The following is a 16,643-nucleotide window of genomic DNA, read 5'->3' as shown; positions in this document are numbered from 1 at the left end:
CCTTTGGCTCAGGTCATGATCCCAGGGTCCTGGGACCGAGCCCCGCATCGGGCTCCCTGCTCTGTGGGAGGCCTGCTTCTCCCTCTCCCACTCCCCCTGCTTGTGTTCCCTCTCTCGCTGTGTCTCTCTCTGTCAAATAAATAAATAAATAAAATCTTAAAAAAAAAAAAGAAAAGGATGCACAAAGGAGTTTCTCAAGTGTGGTGGTTGTATCCCTTACATCAGAAAACCCTGGAGTGCCTATTAAAAAGGCAGAGATCCAGGCTTCACCCTGGGAAGATCCTGATTCCATAGATCAGTAGATAGGCCCCAAATCGGCTTCTTCCCCCAAGCATGCACTTGGGGGTGATTTTTACACGTCCTAATCATTGAGAACCCCTGGATAGTGCTTAAGAGCATGTCCGGCCATTTATGAACGGTGAGACCCTGTGTGTTCTAATGAACCCAGCTGAGGCTCTGTTTACTTATCTGTAAAGTTGGGATAAAAATAGCATCTGCAGGCGCCTGCATGGCTCAGTCAGTTAAGCGTCTGCCTTCGGCTGGGGTCATGAACCCCGAGTCCCAGAATCAACTCCCGGGTTGGGCTCCCTGCTCAGCGGGAAGGGAGTTTGCTTCTCCCTCTGACCCTCCCCACCCCATGCTCTCTTTCTCACTCTCAAATAAATAAACAAAATCTTTTAAAAAAATAGCATCTGCATCATAGAGGTTTTTTTCTTTTTCATGGAGTTATTTTAAAGATTAAATATGGGGGCGCCTGGGTGGCTCAGTCGGTTAAGCCTCCAACTCTGGGTTTTGGCTCAGGTCGTGATCTCAGAGTTGTGGGCTCGAGCCCTCGGTGGGCTCCCTGCTCAGCAGAATCTGCCTGTCCCTCTCCCTCTGCCCCTCCCGTGCTCACGCGTGTGTGAGCACACACAGTCTCTCTTGGATGAATAAAATCTTTAAGAAAAATTAAAAAATAAAGATTAAATATGATAACGCATGTAAAGCATAATGTATTACACACGTAAGCACTCCATACATGGAACAATGAGAGCTAATACATATAATACTCTGTGTCGGGCACCGTGCACTTTACAAAGATGAATACTTGTGATGCTGGAATTCTCCCCTCCTCGTGGAGAACTTAAGTATCATTTAAACTTCACATCTGGTTGATGTGAATGATCCGGTAAGAGGGAAAAAACGATGATGCAGAAGATGGGGGGGGCGGGGGACTGCCAGAACTGTTGTCCTGATGAGGAGCGGGACGGCCTTGGCCAGGGGCCGGGACGGTCACATATAGCAGCAGGGGCACGATGCACAGATGGGCTGTTGGCAGGGAACGTTCTCTTCTGAGCGCTCCGCCGCCCATGTTGGAAGCCTGACAGTGAGGACATCGTGAGAAAAGAAGATGGGAGATTAGGACTTACAGTGGAGGGAGAGTGAAGGGACCGGGGAAGTGCACTCTGATTCCTAGGCAGCCCCAAGGACACCCTTGAGACTACTGGTCCTGAATCTTAGTTGAGACTGCTCAGCATAGCTAAGGAAACTGAGACTCGGCAGGGCTAGGTGATGTGCCCAAGGTCTCACAGCTTGTGAGCCACTTTCAGGGGCCCCGATGCAGGCAGTGAATAGGTATAGAACGGGATGGGACCAAGGCTGGGGTTGTGCTGAGGGAGGATGATGGAGGAAGTTGGATACGTGTGAAAGAGTAAGTGTGATGATTGACCGTGGGATTAAAGCTGAATCGGACAGTGAAGAACAGTGAAAAGATAGGACCAAAGTACTGGGTGAGAGTCTAAGGATTGTTGGAGTCAAGACACAGTCGGGGACTGAGTTGATAGGAAAGATATGAGGAGGTGGTTGGAGGGTGAAATGGAGCTCAGGCTGTTAACGGTTGCAGGGGAGAGGGTAGTTGAGGTAGGGTGGAGGACAGGATCCCTGGGAAAGAGGAACTGAGGGAACCGAGGAGCCAGGCATTCCCAATGCTTTTGGGGTCCTAGTCACATCCCTTAACCCACTTCTGATTTCAGCAGCAGCTGTGGTGGACAGCATTCCAGTCTCCCCCGGAGAGCTTCCCACCTTCTCTGCTTTCACTTCAGGGTCTTCTCCAAGACCCCAGGAGCCTACTAGGTTCACAGGCAAATGTAGCGAGTATGGGGAAGATGATACTTCAAGGAACAGCCCTCAACCCTGTAGGGCCAGAAGCCAGGGAATAAATGACCCAGTCTCGGGTCCTTTGGTAGACAATGTCGCGGGCACTCAGGATGCCTCCAAGAGGTCTCAGTGGACTTGAGTCTCCCGTGTTCATGGCCGTGACCTTGATATCACACCTTTGCAGAGGCTTTTCCACCTTCCCTCTTATTCTTCTTGCTCCCTAGTTCCCGATTCCTGGATTATCTCCCAAATAAGCCATTGGTATGTCAAATCCTTGTTTCAGGAGAAACCTTACTAAAACACCAGAGTATTAATAATCTTCCATGTTAATATTGAAATCACTAAGAATTATGACAGAGGTCATGTTGGAGAGAATGATAGTGAGTGAGGACTTAAACTAATTAACGACTGAGCCACCCAGGCGCCCCAGGACTTAAACTAATTAAAGAATGAGCGAGTATGACCTTGGGGGTCGGCACGTGATGGTGACAAGGAGGGTTAGTGGATGGATAGTCCACTGACATCTGACTCAAAACTGCTTCTAGGCAAGAGGGGAGAGGATGGTTTGGAAGTGGCGGTGGGAAGCAAAGAAGACCAGCACCCGAGCTCCAGGCCCAGTGGGACATCAACCACTTGCAAGAGAAATGCAGGAGAAGCAATGACTTCAGGGGTGAATCAAGCTTCACCGAGAATAAGAAAGTAAAGAGAAGAGTTTGAGGAAACAGAGGATTTTACTGCCTGTCCAGAGGCGTGGCAGTTGGGGAAATGGGAGATGGAATCAGAAGGGGGTCAGTACTGAGGGTAACCTAGGTATCGGGACTTCTTGTGGATACAGACAACACAAGGCTAAAGGCATAATGAGATTGGTCATAATAGTGTAAGAGCAGGTACGGGGTGTGCGTGTGCGTGTGCGTGTGCGGCAATAGGGCTGGGTTGGGATCTTGCCGGAAGCATACAGAGTTCTAGTGTCCTCTCTTGATCCTTAGTAGAAGGAGCAGGGAACCCAGGGAGAAACACGGGCTTAACCGAAGTCCTGAGAATTCTGGGGAACAAATTTTAATAACTAGTTTGAGGCTAGTGTTCTGAAAGCAACTGATGAATTGTCACATGTTCTTTCCAGCTTCTTCATTAACAATTGTTAACCAACACCTGAAGCTTATGCTTTAATCGTATTATCTAGACAAGGATGAATTAAATAATATGGAGCTTATGATATTCTATTTATGTAATGGAAAACAACCCCCAAATCCCGAAAAATAGGAAAAGTGTCTAAAGATGAAAAATATTGCAAAACAACACCGTGAGTCCCCAGAATTGTCAATTCTTGAAAAACCATTGATTGGGTATATGATTTCTGGAACAAATAGATATTTTAACCAACTTGTTGGCTTGACCAACTTGTATCCTATGAAAGTCAAATTATCTTCCACCATATCAGCTCGTGTTGGTGATTGAAACCAGATCCAAGTCTTCAGATTTGGGATTTAACGCTCCTCTCGTCTGAAGGCTGGTTTCACAGAAAAATATCAACAGAAATATGCTCAAGGCATGTTTTGCTTGAACTGGGGGGTTGAATCTTCACTTCTAGACCTGATTCTTCTTATCTTCTCTGAGGCTGCCTCCCCAAAGACTCAGCCTCTACATCTTTGCTCCTGTCACATCTGTGGCGGTCTCCTCACTCTCACAATATACCCGAACTCTTCTTCACGGAGGAGAGGAGTGGTTAAACCCACTCAAGTTTTCTGACGTTTCTGCTGGACTTGTGTGCTCCAGTGCCCAGGTCAACCTCATCCTTTTTCCCTTCCTCTCCCACTGAATAGTTGCCCAGCAGGTGGAAACTTTCCCTTCTTGGAAAAAGGCAAGTCAGAGGTTTTAAGTCTGGGCTCCTGAGCTTTGCATTCTGCTGCCCTCCAGCGACCACTGTTGGATTTGCAGCCGCTGGGATGGGGAGCGTTCAGAGCTCCGTCTCACGCGCTCCCCCTCGTGGTACATCAGTTAACTACAGGGGCAGGAGCTGCCGTCTGAGACGACTTGATTTGGGGCTTAAGGGGGATTTCAAAGAACCTGGGAAACACACACATACACAGACACGCTAATACTTCTAATACTTGTTTCATTATCTATAATTACACAGACATTTATTCACTTTCTCAGTACCAGAAAAAACAAGCAACTTTATCTTGCCTAATTAGTGCTAAGTGGAAGAAACAGAAATTAGCAGCTGTTGGCCAATTATAACATTTTTATTCATGCTATCACTTGGAGACCTCGTCTAATTAGAATTTTTTTTTAAATCCTATAATAGTAATTCTACTCAAGCTACTATCATTCAAAAGCCTTATCCAATTTATTTTTAAATTCTCTGTTTAGACAGTTTACAAGATAAGGATGAATTATGAAAATAATATCTTAGTAATAGAATTTACAGACTTTCTACATGAAACTCAACTTCCTAATTGAATTAAACCCGAAGTAAATTGTCAGAGTATTTTTTGGTGCCAAAACAATCCAGTCGTTGTAGCACAGAGGATGTGTCTGCTTTATTTTGCTCAATAAATTACTTATGACTTACAAAATTAAAACATCCCCAGGCAACGAAATCACATCAATATATTTTTTAAGTTTATTTATTTTAGTAATCTCTACACCCAACGTGGGGCTCGAACTCACAACCCCAAGATCAAGAGTCACAGGCTCTTCTGACTGAGCCAGCCAGGTCCCCTGGCGTCACATCAATATCAAAACCACAATTTTGCCACTTCGTCCACCAACCTCCGCTTCTCACCTTCACTCTTTTTGTTTTGTTTTATTTTGTTAGTCTCCAGGGCATCCTTCAAAATGCTCAGGATCAATGCTGCTTGGATTCAGCTTCACTTAGCTCCATCATTTACAATGTGTTGATGATTTCAGATAAGACAGCTAGAAACTAATGATGAGCCAATGGACAATAAACATAAGGGGACGAGTAGGGCATAAAATATTTACAGTATGGTAGTAAAGCTGTGCTGGAGAATCTGTCTTGAAAGGGAGGCCAAGTGTCTATTTTTTCCTCTCTTCTCTCTGAATAGAACTCACCCACTCAGGGGCGCCTGGGTGGCTCAGTTGGTTAAGCGACTGCCTTCGGCTCAGCTCATGATCCTGGAGTCCCTGGATCAAGTCCTGCATCGGGCTCCCTGCTCGGCAGGGAGGGAGTCTGCTTCTCCCTCTGACCCTCCTCCCTCTCATGCTCTCTGTCTCTCATTCTCTCTCTTTCAAATAAATAAATAAAATCTTTAGGAAAAACAAAAACCAAAAACTCACCCACTCAGTTGTCGAGGCGGAGGCTGGAATACAACAGCCCTCCTTCGACCGGTGCAGCTCACAAGGTTTCAGAGCTGGGGTCCATCCACCGGACATACGCAAGAATCAGCTCAGACTAGCAGGGACACCCGGTTACATTACCTTTGATATGGTTTCCCCTAAATTAATTTGTATATTCAATAAAATTCTGATAAAAACATGATTTTGTTTGTTCGTTTACAGAAACTTGACAAGCCGATTGAAAATGTATTTGGAAGAAACATGTGGAAGAACAGCAAAAAATAAATAAAAAACAAAAGAGAAAGAAAAACAAAAAATAAAAAAGCAAAGGAGGACTTGCCCAACTACATATCAACCCATATTACATTTCCTTTTTCTTTTTAAAGATTTTATTTATTTATTTGAGAGAGAGAGCATGAGAGCAGGGTGAGGGGCAGAGGGAGAAGCAGGCCCCCCGATAAGCAAGGATGCAGGACTTGATCCCAGGACCCTGAGATCATGACCTGAGCCAAAGGCAGATGCTCAACTGACTGAGCCACCCAGGTGCTTTACTTTTTCAATGGGGGCTTTCTTTTAATTCTCAGAACACTTTTTTATCATAAGAAATTTCACAGAAGTAGGGGCACCTGGGTGGCTCAGTTGGTGAAGCATTTGCCTTCGGCTCAGGTCATGATCCTGGAGTCCCGGGATCGAGTCCCGCATCAGGCTCCCTGCTCGGTGGGGAGTCTGCTTCTCCCTCTGCCTTTGCCCCTCCTCCCACCCGTTCTCTCAATCTCTCTCTCCCAAATAATAAATAAATAAAGTCTTTTTTAAAAAAGGAATTTCACAGAAGTAGAAAAACATCACAATGGAACTCCATACGCCTACAGTACTAGACTCATACAGCTGCTTTAACAAATTACCGTAAATGTAGTTGCTTAAAACAATACAGATTTATTCCCTTACCGTTCTGGAGGTTGAAAGTCCAAAATCAAGGTGTTGGCAGGGCTGCATTTCTTCTGAAGGTTCTGGAAAGGACTCTGTTCCTTGCCTTTCCTGCCTTCTAGCGGCTGCCTGCCTTCTGGGGCGGGTGGCTCCCTCCTCCGTCTAGCTGACCAGCAGCACAGCATCTTCTCTCTCTTTGATTCTGCTTGCTTCTACTGCCACATGGTCGTCTTCTTTTTTGGCTTTGACCCTCTTGCCTCCCTCTTACAAGGACTCTTGTGATTACATGCGGCTCACCTGGAAAATCCAGGATCATCTTCCCGCTAATCAAGTAATCACACCTGCAACATCCTTTTTTGTCCTGGAGATCAGAACATGGACATCCTTTGGGGGGCAGCCTGTTGTTTTGTCTTCCATCCATACCAGCAAATCATAGTCACCCTTGTCCCACGTATACTTTTTTTTTAATTAAAAAAAATTTTTTTTATTTTTATTTTTTGTCCCACGTATACTTCTAATTTATTTTGAAGCAAGTCCCGGATAGCCTGTCATCAACATTTCAGTATGCATCTGTAAAAGGTAGGGGTTCCATCTAAAAACACGACAATAAACCAACAACGCACCAAAAAATCAACACGATATCTTGGTATTATTTAATATTCAATTTTTCCTGATGGTTACTTCTCTCTTACAGCTGAATCAACACAACCCACAGGGTTGATGTTCTAACTTGTAAGCTTCTGAGATTCCCCACCCTGATCCTCCTTCCATGAAAGGCACATTGTCCCAGCTCAGCTGTCCGCTGGTAACACTCTGTTCGGTCCCCACAGGGACTGCCACTTCACCCGAGGCCACACCTCTTCTGGGAGGCCTGCCTCCTACAACTTCTCAACAAAAAGAATAAAAGGCCCGGCCATCTCCACCTAACTGTCTCAGAGTCAGCTTCCTGGAAAATCTGTCCTATGACAGTGGTTACCAGGAAGGAGGGTTTCCATAGAGAAGCAGCTAAAATGGGGTTTTAGAACTGAATCACTTCCTACTATTATGATGAGGACACCATCACAGATTGTTCAAACTTTGTCCAGTGGTGAATTATTTGATATATGCTGGAAGGAAAGCCATTAGCTGGTGGACTACATCAGGTGTCTGAGTAAAATAGGCTAACTATAAGACGGCGACGATGGTAACCACACGTACAATGGTGTTGGGTGGCTATCCCAAAGTACAAGAAAGCGATGATGAAAATCTGAGAGCATGAATTGCCAACTGCAGACTATCTGTGAAATTCAGGAGGTGTCCCTGATAGCTTACACAGAGGCTGTCATCTCTGACAGTAGGCCAACACCAGGCCCAGGGCTCACTCTTCAGAGTAGCTGAGCTCCAGAGAGAGTTCAATGCCCTACAAGGCAGGTCTTCTATGCCAAGGTCAGAGCCTTGATTGAAAAGGAAGAGGAACCTGACACATGGACTGAGGACATCTAGTCCTCAGATATGATGACCTACAGAGTCTTGAATCATCAGATTTCTCTGAAACCTCTGAGCCCGAGAGCCCACCCCTTACCATTAAGAACCAGCTCTTCTCCCTTGGCTTGTTGATGATGCAGAGATTTTTTTTTTTCTTCACACAAGGCAATATGTGCATCCTCTCCAGACCTGAACCAGGGTTAAGTCACAATATAACCCAGTCAAGACTGGGTTGGGCCAGATAAGGGAGAAAAGAGACTACATCCCAAAAGGAATTGCGAGACGGCCCATAGGTGGGGGGTAGGGGCTGGGGGGCTGTGTAGGTTACTGCTGGCTTCTGAACATGCTTTATCAACAGGCCAGGACATAGAGTTGGATAAGGGAAATTTTACTGATTTGGGAGCATTTTCCCAGGATCTTGGATTTCATGCTCTGGCAAGAACCCCAGGAAATGGTGCCAGTTTGCTCCTAGGATGCCCTCCAGGAACGGAGAAGTCATGTCACACTCAAGGAAGTTGGAATGCTAGAACTGCCATGACCGATCGTAGAAGGGTTAAAACGCTCAGAGAAGTGAGCTTGCCAAAGTGGATGTAGTAGGTAGAGCGGAAAATTCTCCTGGTGCTAGTGTTGCCCAGGACGGCCTGGAGGATACATCACGTAGCAAGGCAAGAAGGAATGTGAAGGAATGTCCTGGTCAGAGGATCACCGGTGCGACTCACTATGATGTTCAGGTGTGGCTCTCCTCTAGAGCCTAGGGCTGGTGGTGGGAGAAGTCCTACAGAACTGGCTTCCTGATGGGATCCGGGCTGACAAGACTCTAAAACAAGTCACTAGGTGGCAAGGCTTAACCATCAGAAATTATGTGGACACAATTATCATAATGTACCTTAAGGTCAGCAGTGCCTGATCCGCAGAGAGTTATTGAGATGGTGGATAGAATATGGTGCCCTTGATGGTTTATGTGTCAACTTGGCTGAGCCACCGGGTGCCCAGATAGTTGGTCAAATATTTTTCTTGGTGTTTCTGTGAGAGTAATTTTTGGATGAGATTGACATTTAAATCAGTCGACTTTGAGTAAAGCAGATTGTACTCCACGAGATGAGTGGGACTCATCCAGTCAGCTGAAGGCCTGAATAGAACAAAAAGACCCACCTGTCCTAGCAAGAGAATTGTCCAGCAGACTGACTTTGGATTTCATCTGCAACATTGACTCTTCTTGATTTTACAGTAGGTGGCCTTCAAACTCAAGCTGGCATTCAGGTTCTCGTCAGCCCACCCTGCAGATTCTGGACTGTGGAGTCATAAGACCGCACAGTCTTATGAGCTAATTTCTCATAATGAATATTTTCTTTTTTTTTTTTAAGATTTTATTTATTTATTTGACAGAGAGAGACACAGCGAGAGAGGGAACACAAGCAGGGGGAGTGGGAGAGAGAGAAGCAGGCTTCCCGCGGAGCAGGGAGCCAGATGCGGGGCTTGATCCCAGGACCCTGAGATCATGACCTGAACTGAAACCAAGTCAGATGCTTAACTGACTGAGCCACCCAGGCGCTGAGAAATACGAGTTTTTCTTACTGTCATTTGAACTCAGAGATTTAAAAATATTCAATGCTATTTTACTCCACTACTTTTCATTTTGATGTTCATATTGTCCCAGCTTTGGCCTTTCCAGGTTTGCTTCTCTGTTCTTTTGGTATGTCCATTGTATTCTTGGATCGCTTCCTTACCTTCTGGTGTGACAAGATGTCCAGGCTCATTGGGTTCATTTCTTGCCCCAGACCAAGAAGTAGCCATTTCACCAAAGAGCCCTGGTGCTTTTTATTTTGAAAGGGAAAGAGTATTTAGAGACCACAGTCTGGGTGCTGATGGGCATGGGAGAAGCTTAAAGCAGTTGGGTTAGTCATTCTGGCACGGTATTTTAAAACTTCAGTAAATGATTCAGGGTGCCTGGCTGGCTTAGTCGGTGCAGCATGCGACTTTTTTTTTTTTTTTTAAAGATTTTATTTATTTATTTGAGAGAGAGTGATGGAGAGAGAGCGAGAGAGCACAAGCCCAGTGGGGAGGGACAGAGGGAGAGGGACAAGCAGACTCTCCATTGAGCAGGGAGCCCGATGTGGGGCTCGTTTCCCGGACCCAGGATCACCACCCGAGCAGAAGGCAGATGCTCAACTGACGGAGTCACCCAGGCGCGCCTAGCATGTTACTCTTGACCTGGGAATCTTGAGTTCGAGCCCCATGTGGGGTACAGAGATTACTTAAAATCTTAAAAATAAAAAAACTTTGGGGGGTCTTGGCTGGCTCAGTCGGTTAAGCATCTGACTTTTGATCTCAGCTCAGGTCTTGATCTCAGGGTTGTGAGTTTGAGCTCCACGTTGGACTCTGTGCTGGGCATGGAGCCAACTTAAAAAACTAAACTAATAAAAAAGTCAATAAATTAAAGTGTGGCATTAGCTCAGTAATAGACAATCAGTAGAACTGAAGTCTGGAAACAGATTCTGTACAGCCACAGAGAGAGCTAAACTATAGATAAGTAAATCTTTTGTGATAAAGATGTTAATTCAAATGTTTGGAGAAAGGAATGCATGACGTTGGAACAATGGACTATTCAGAAAAAAATCCCTATGTCCAAATAAATTCTGACATATAAAAGTGTAAACATAAAAAGCAAAATGTACGATAGTGCTTTGTAATTTTGGGCTAGGGAAGAAGTTCCTAATCAAGACATAAATCCTAGAAGATATGAAGAAAAATGAGAACTTTACAACAAAAGATAACATACACAAGCTATTACTGGTTGCAAGAGAATAATCTCAACATACAAAACAAAGCATTTCTGTCCATATGATAGAAAATGGTCTTTAAAAAAATCAGTAAGAAAAATTCTAATAATCCAGTTGAAAATGGGAATAGGATACTAGTAGATAGTTCACCAAGGAAATACAAATGATCAATTAATTTATGAATGTGGCTCAGACCCAGAACAGAAAAATGCAAATTAAAAAGAATATTTAAAATAAATAAAATAAATAAAATGAGAATATTTTTGCCCATCATTTGTCAATATGTCAAAATTTTGCCATTATTTGGTATTAATGAAGGATCTGAGGAAACAAATATTCGTATAAACTCTTTTTGAAAATATCACTGGCCTACTCTTTTTAAAGGAAATTTGGCAAGATCTACTAAAAATATGTGCAATGACCTCTGACCCAGCACACTTCTGGGAATACATCAGACAAAATTACTCACACATTTTCCCAAAAAATACGTTCACTAATATGTTTATTGCAACATTATTTATAGTAGCAAAAAATTGGAAACAATCTAAGCATTTATTATTGAGAGCAGTTAAATAAATCATTATTTCCCACTATATATGGCACTCTATGAAGCTGTCAAAATCAATGTGCGTCAAAATGGAAGAGATTTCCAAGACCCTATTATGTGCAAAAAGCAAATTACAGAAGAGTGTTATAACTGATCTCATTTGTGTGGTCCCTCATCTATTACGTGTGTATTTTATGCATAAATACATAGGGAAAAGACATGAAAGATAAACATAGAATTGTGAACAGTGATTGTCTCTTACAGGGAAATGGGAGTTGGAGAGGGTAAAAGGAAGTTTTCACTTTCCACTTTATATCTCTATTGTTAGATTTTTTCTTTTTACAACATGGCTGTATTATTACAAAGAGGAAACACATTAAATATTGAAATAGTCATTTTTCAGGTGATGAGTCTAATGGCAATTTTCCCTTCTTTTTCTATTTCTCTTTCTTTTTTAAAGATTTTATTAATTTATTTTAGAGGAGAGAGAGAGAGAGAGCGTGAGCAGGCGGGGAGGAACAGAGGGAGAGGGACAAGCAGACTCTGCTGAGCACGGAGCTTGACATGGGGCTCTATCCCACAACCCTGAGATCAGGACCTGAGCTGAAACCAAGATCGGACGTTTAACCGACTGAGCCACCCAGGCGCCCCTCTTCTTTCTATTTTTCTATATTTTCCAAATTTTGTACAATGAGCTAATATTTTTTACATAGTGGGGATTCTTTTAGTAAAATAACGGTACTGGGTGTCTGGCTGGCTCAGTTGGTAGAGCATTCAATTCTTGATCTCAGGGTCGTGGATTCAAGCCCCACATTGGGTATAGAGCTTACTATAAAAATAAATAAATAATGGTACTACCTTAAAAACATGCCAACTGAAGGAAGCCAGTCACAAAAGACCACATATTATTTGATTCCATTTATATAAAATATCCAGTACAAGCAAATAGAGACACAAAGTAGATTCAGTGTTGTTTAAGACTCAGGTGGTGTGAAGTGGGAGGGGTGTTGGGAGTGATAGCTAAAGGGTGTGGGGATTTCTTTTCGAGGCGACAAAAATGCTCTAAGATTGTGGTGATGGTTGCACATTTCGGAGTATGTGAAATCTGAAAAACCATCTAATGATACATCTTAAATGGGTGAATTGTATGGTGCATGGATTCTATGTCATTGAAGCTATTTCCAAAAAATCTTTTAAAAACCAGTGCTACCGATAATCATTTTATACATAACTAAGAAGCCCAGTCCTTTGGCCGAGGGTCCTTACTACACCATACACACTCACTAACTCTTCTGCTGATGACTGTTTCTAGCTCAGAGGTGGAGACATGATGGCTACACTCATTTGAGCACCTGTCCCTTTGGTCAGATGCTGTCGGGGAATGCCAGCCATCCCCAAGAACGGTACCATCTTCTGTTTGTCCTGCTAAAGTGTTCTCCCCTCGTTCTAAGAATCAGACCATTTCAGAGAGTCATGACCCTTTGCAATGATCTATAAGATTGCAATTATCAACAATTAGTTTCTGGCACATCATGGGGATTAAAACTGGCTTGTTGGTAATTCGGTGGTTGTAAGAATACTACTAAAAACATGGGCGCCTGGGTGGCTCAGTTGGTTGAGCGGCTGCCTTCGGCTTGGGTCGTGATCCTGGAGTCCCTGGATCGAGTCCCGCATCGGGGTCCCTGCTCGGCAGGGAGTCTGCTTCTCCCTCTGACCCTCCCCCCTCTCGTGTGCTCTCTCTCATTCTCTCTCAAATAAAAATAAATAAAAAAAATCTTAAAAAAAAAAAGACTACTACTAAAAACAAAAATAAAAGGTGACATTTATTGAGTACTTACTATGTGCCAAGTGTTGTAAGTATTTTACGTGTGTAACTGGTCATCTGTGCAGAAGCTAAGAAGTCTTTTTCTGTGTGACTGAACAACTCGATTCAAAATTTAATGAGCCCTTGCTATGTGCAAGGCTGAAGTATGACAAAGAACTAACTAGAGAAAAGTCACACATTCTGAATTATCTGTTAAGGTATAATAAAAGACCATGATCCTTTTTCATAATTCTGAAACCCAAAAGGCTCTGAAAATCTATAATTCTCTTGATAACTCATTTGGCAGCCAAAAAAAAAAAAAAAATCTGACCTCAATTGATGACAGGTTATAGACATTTTTTTAGTGTAAATATTCATACATTTTGCTGTACATATATAAATGTTTGATTATGGGGATCTGCCCCACACTCCACCAGGGTATTATGTAACATATGGGATTTCAGATCTGATTCTTATTTGCATTTCATTTGTAAATACACACACACACACGGATACATTTAATTGCAAGAAACCGTTGCTTCTGTTTTGAAAGCACCAGTAAAGATGGATAATGTAACAATCTTGTGACAACCATAGTTCTCATTCTCATTCTTTTTATTCATTACTTAAAATCAAGTAACACTAATAACGTACTTCAAAAAATGTATACCATGTCTTTCTTCCATTGGCTGTCACTCGAAAAGAAACCGGCAAGAGATGACTGTAGCAAAACATGTTTGTTTCTCCATGGAAAGTAGAAATTAAAACCATATATATGGAATCCACATTTAATAGGATTAATTCAACATAATAATCATGAATTACATCGATAAGACAATGTTTTAGGCACTATTTAAAAAAAGACAAAGAAATTTTCCAGAGAGATATAACAAGGAGCACTAATTTAAAATATAATCTTTAAAATTTTTCTTTTCTCTTCATTTATTCTATGCCATGATGATGTGTAGGAAGCGAATCAGAGTCTGTAATGATTGCTATAGATTGTCACAGCTCAACACTCACGTGTCTACTTTTATCAGTGATTAGGATTATAGAAACACCAAGTCATGTAGCAGTTCATCCAAGTTCAGGAGAAAAGTTTGTTATTGGGGTGAAGACTGGTCACTCAGGAAAGTTTAGTGAAAACATGGGGATTTAGAAAGATTTTGAAGCAGAGATGGCTATTTATCAGCTGTGGAATTTCCAAGAGCTAGCTCTTGTTCGGAATGTATTCTATTTTAAAATACAAAAGGATCTAACTTTAAAGATTTTATTTATTTGACAGAGAGAGACACAGCAAGAGAGGGAACGCAAGCAGAAGGAGTGGGAGAGGGAGAAGCAGGCTTCCCGCAGAGCAGGGAGCCCGATGCGGGGCTCGATCCCAGGACCCTGGGATTATGACCTGCGCCGAAGGCAGACACGACTGAGCCACCCAGGCGCCCCAAAGGATCTAACTTTAAAGCCTTTATATTCTTTCTTCTTCTTCTTCTTCTTTTTTTTTTTCTTAAAGATTACATGTTTCCTTTGCATTTCCAACTAAATCTCTCCAGGCAGTTACGGGGGTAACAAATGAATTAGCTTCCGAAATGGGTCTTTAGTCTTTCAAATCCTTATCACTCTGCCAGACCTAAGGAAATTATTTAAACACAGTGCACTCTTTAAAGTCAGTGGAAGCTTTGTACTTGATTGAACCAAAGGCAATATAAAATCAAAAGCACTCTTAAAAGGATTTTATTAATCCATAGATTCAGTTTTTGAATGCTGTAAAGTTGGATAAACAGATTGGTAAAGTTATCTTAACAATAAAAAAGGCTGCTTTGGTTGCCACTAAAAAAAAATCATGGAGGACTTGGAGGCTTTTGGAAACCTAGTATAAACTTTCAAAGAAATCCTGATCGCTACTATTATGTCTATAAAGGCCACATTTAAAAGCATCCTGTTTACAAAATCATTTTGGCTTAAGCTTACCATTTAATGAACTCTCACATTTACCACATGTACTGAAAGCGCTAACGCGACTCAAGATGAGAAGTGTTTGTCAGGGACAAGTGTATTATGTGATCAGATAGTTTTTCATTTCTTCTTTATCATGTTTATTTAAAATACTTAGTAATTAGCTACATCATCCATTCATTTTGAATTTTAAATTTAAAAGGTTTAAATTTAAATTAAGTAAATTTTAAATTAAATAATTTCAATTATATCTGATTCAAGAATATCTGACTTGTAAGACACTTAGTCAAAATGTTTTGCCTGGAGCAAGTATTTTTACTGTTTTGGCGTCATTATCCATTATCCATATTCTCCATAATTATGTGTAAGAAAATAGTTATTTTATACATATGTATATATATGGATAAAAATATCTGGCTAAGGTTATATAGATGTTTGGCAATCTTGCATAAGAACTCAGAGCTTTGTAGTTATTGTTCATTTTAGTGTTGTTGTACCACAAACAACTCTTCTATAACCTCAAAATGCTACGGCCCAGTTTTAGTATTTTGTGGACTCAGCTGGATCATATTTTCCCTTGCTTTACCACACACGCACACACCCCTGACACAGCAGAGTAATGGAAAGAACCCTGACTAGGCAGAGTTCTAGGCTTGCTTCTGCTTTTGTGTGACCTCGGTGAAGTATCAACTTCTGGGGGGCCCTGCGTTTCCATTTGTTTCGCCTGACTCTTTAGTTCTATTCTAAATCTTGGAACACATCATACCCTCCAGGCCAAATATTAGTTTTACCCCAACGTTAGTATTATAAAGGGTGTCCACTGAAACTTAAATCGTATTTTATAGTTTAGCTGTTTAACTTTACAATTAGGCCCAGGGGACCGTACTTTAAATTGTTGTTAGATACTCAGTTTCTGAGTTGGTGCCATTCTGGACTGATGGAAAACTGTAATACAAGATTTAAAATTGTAGCAGTAAAAATAGATGACTTTACATTTGGGGGGACAGCTATTCTCATCTGATCAATTACAGTTTGAACTCACTCGAGTGAAATTAATACAAGGATATCAAGAAAATGTTGACAATAGAACTAGTCACAATCTTACAGTGATGTTATAATTTATATTCTTCTCTCCATAAGCACTATTAAAAATACTTCCATGAACCTAGAAAATGTACAAGTATTTAAAATATAATTAAATATCTACTTCAAAGATGCACAAAAACCACATTCAAACAGGACTTCTGATTGAATTAAGTCTCCTGGGATTTCCCTCCCTATCATTTCCACCTTGGAGGAGTGGTGTTTCAGAGCAAGAGGGCAGAGGGCATACACGAACCCCCAGGTCCACAAAAGCATGCACCTTCTTTTTTTTTTTTTAAGATTTTATTTATTTATCTGACAGAGAGAGAGAACAAGTAGGCAGAGAGACAGGCAGAGGGAGAGGGAGAAGCAGGCTCCCCGCTGAGCAGGGAGCCCGATGTGGGGCTCGATCCCGGGACCCTGGGATCATGACCTGAGCCGAAGGCAAACGCTTAACCAGCTGAGCCACCCAGGCGCCCCAAGCATGCACCTTCTTTTGCTCCCTCTGCAGAATGTGGGGGCGAGGGGAAAGAATATGAGAAAACAAAATTCTCATCCGTTGTAAATATAATACTATGTTTAGGTAAATTAAGGGAGGATAAATATTATTATTTTTTTTTTACAGATTTTATTTATTTATTTGACAGAGAGA

Source organism: Mirounga leonina, unplaced genomic scaffold (genome assembly GCF_011800145.1).
Source record: "Mirounga leonina isolate KUSES-001 unplaced genomic scaffold, KU_Mleo_1.0 Mir_153, whole genome shotgun sequence".
Lineage (NCBI taxonomy): Eukaryota > Metazoa > Chordata > Mammalia > Carnivora > Phocidae > Mirounga > Mirounga leonina.
Note: the sequence above shows the minus strand (reverse complement) of the source record.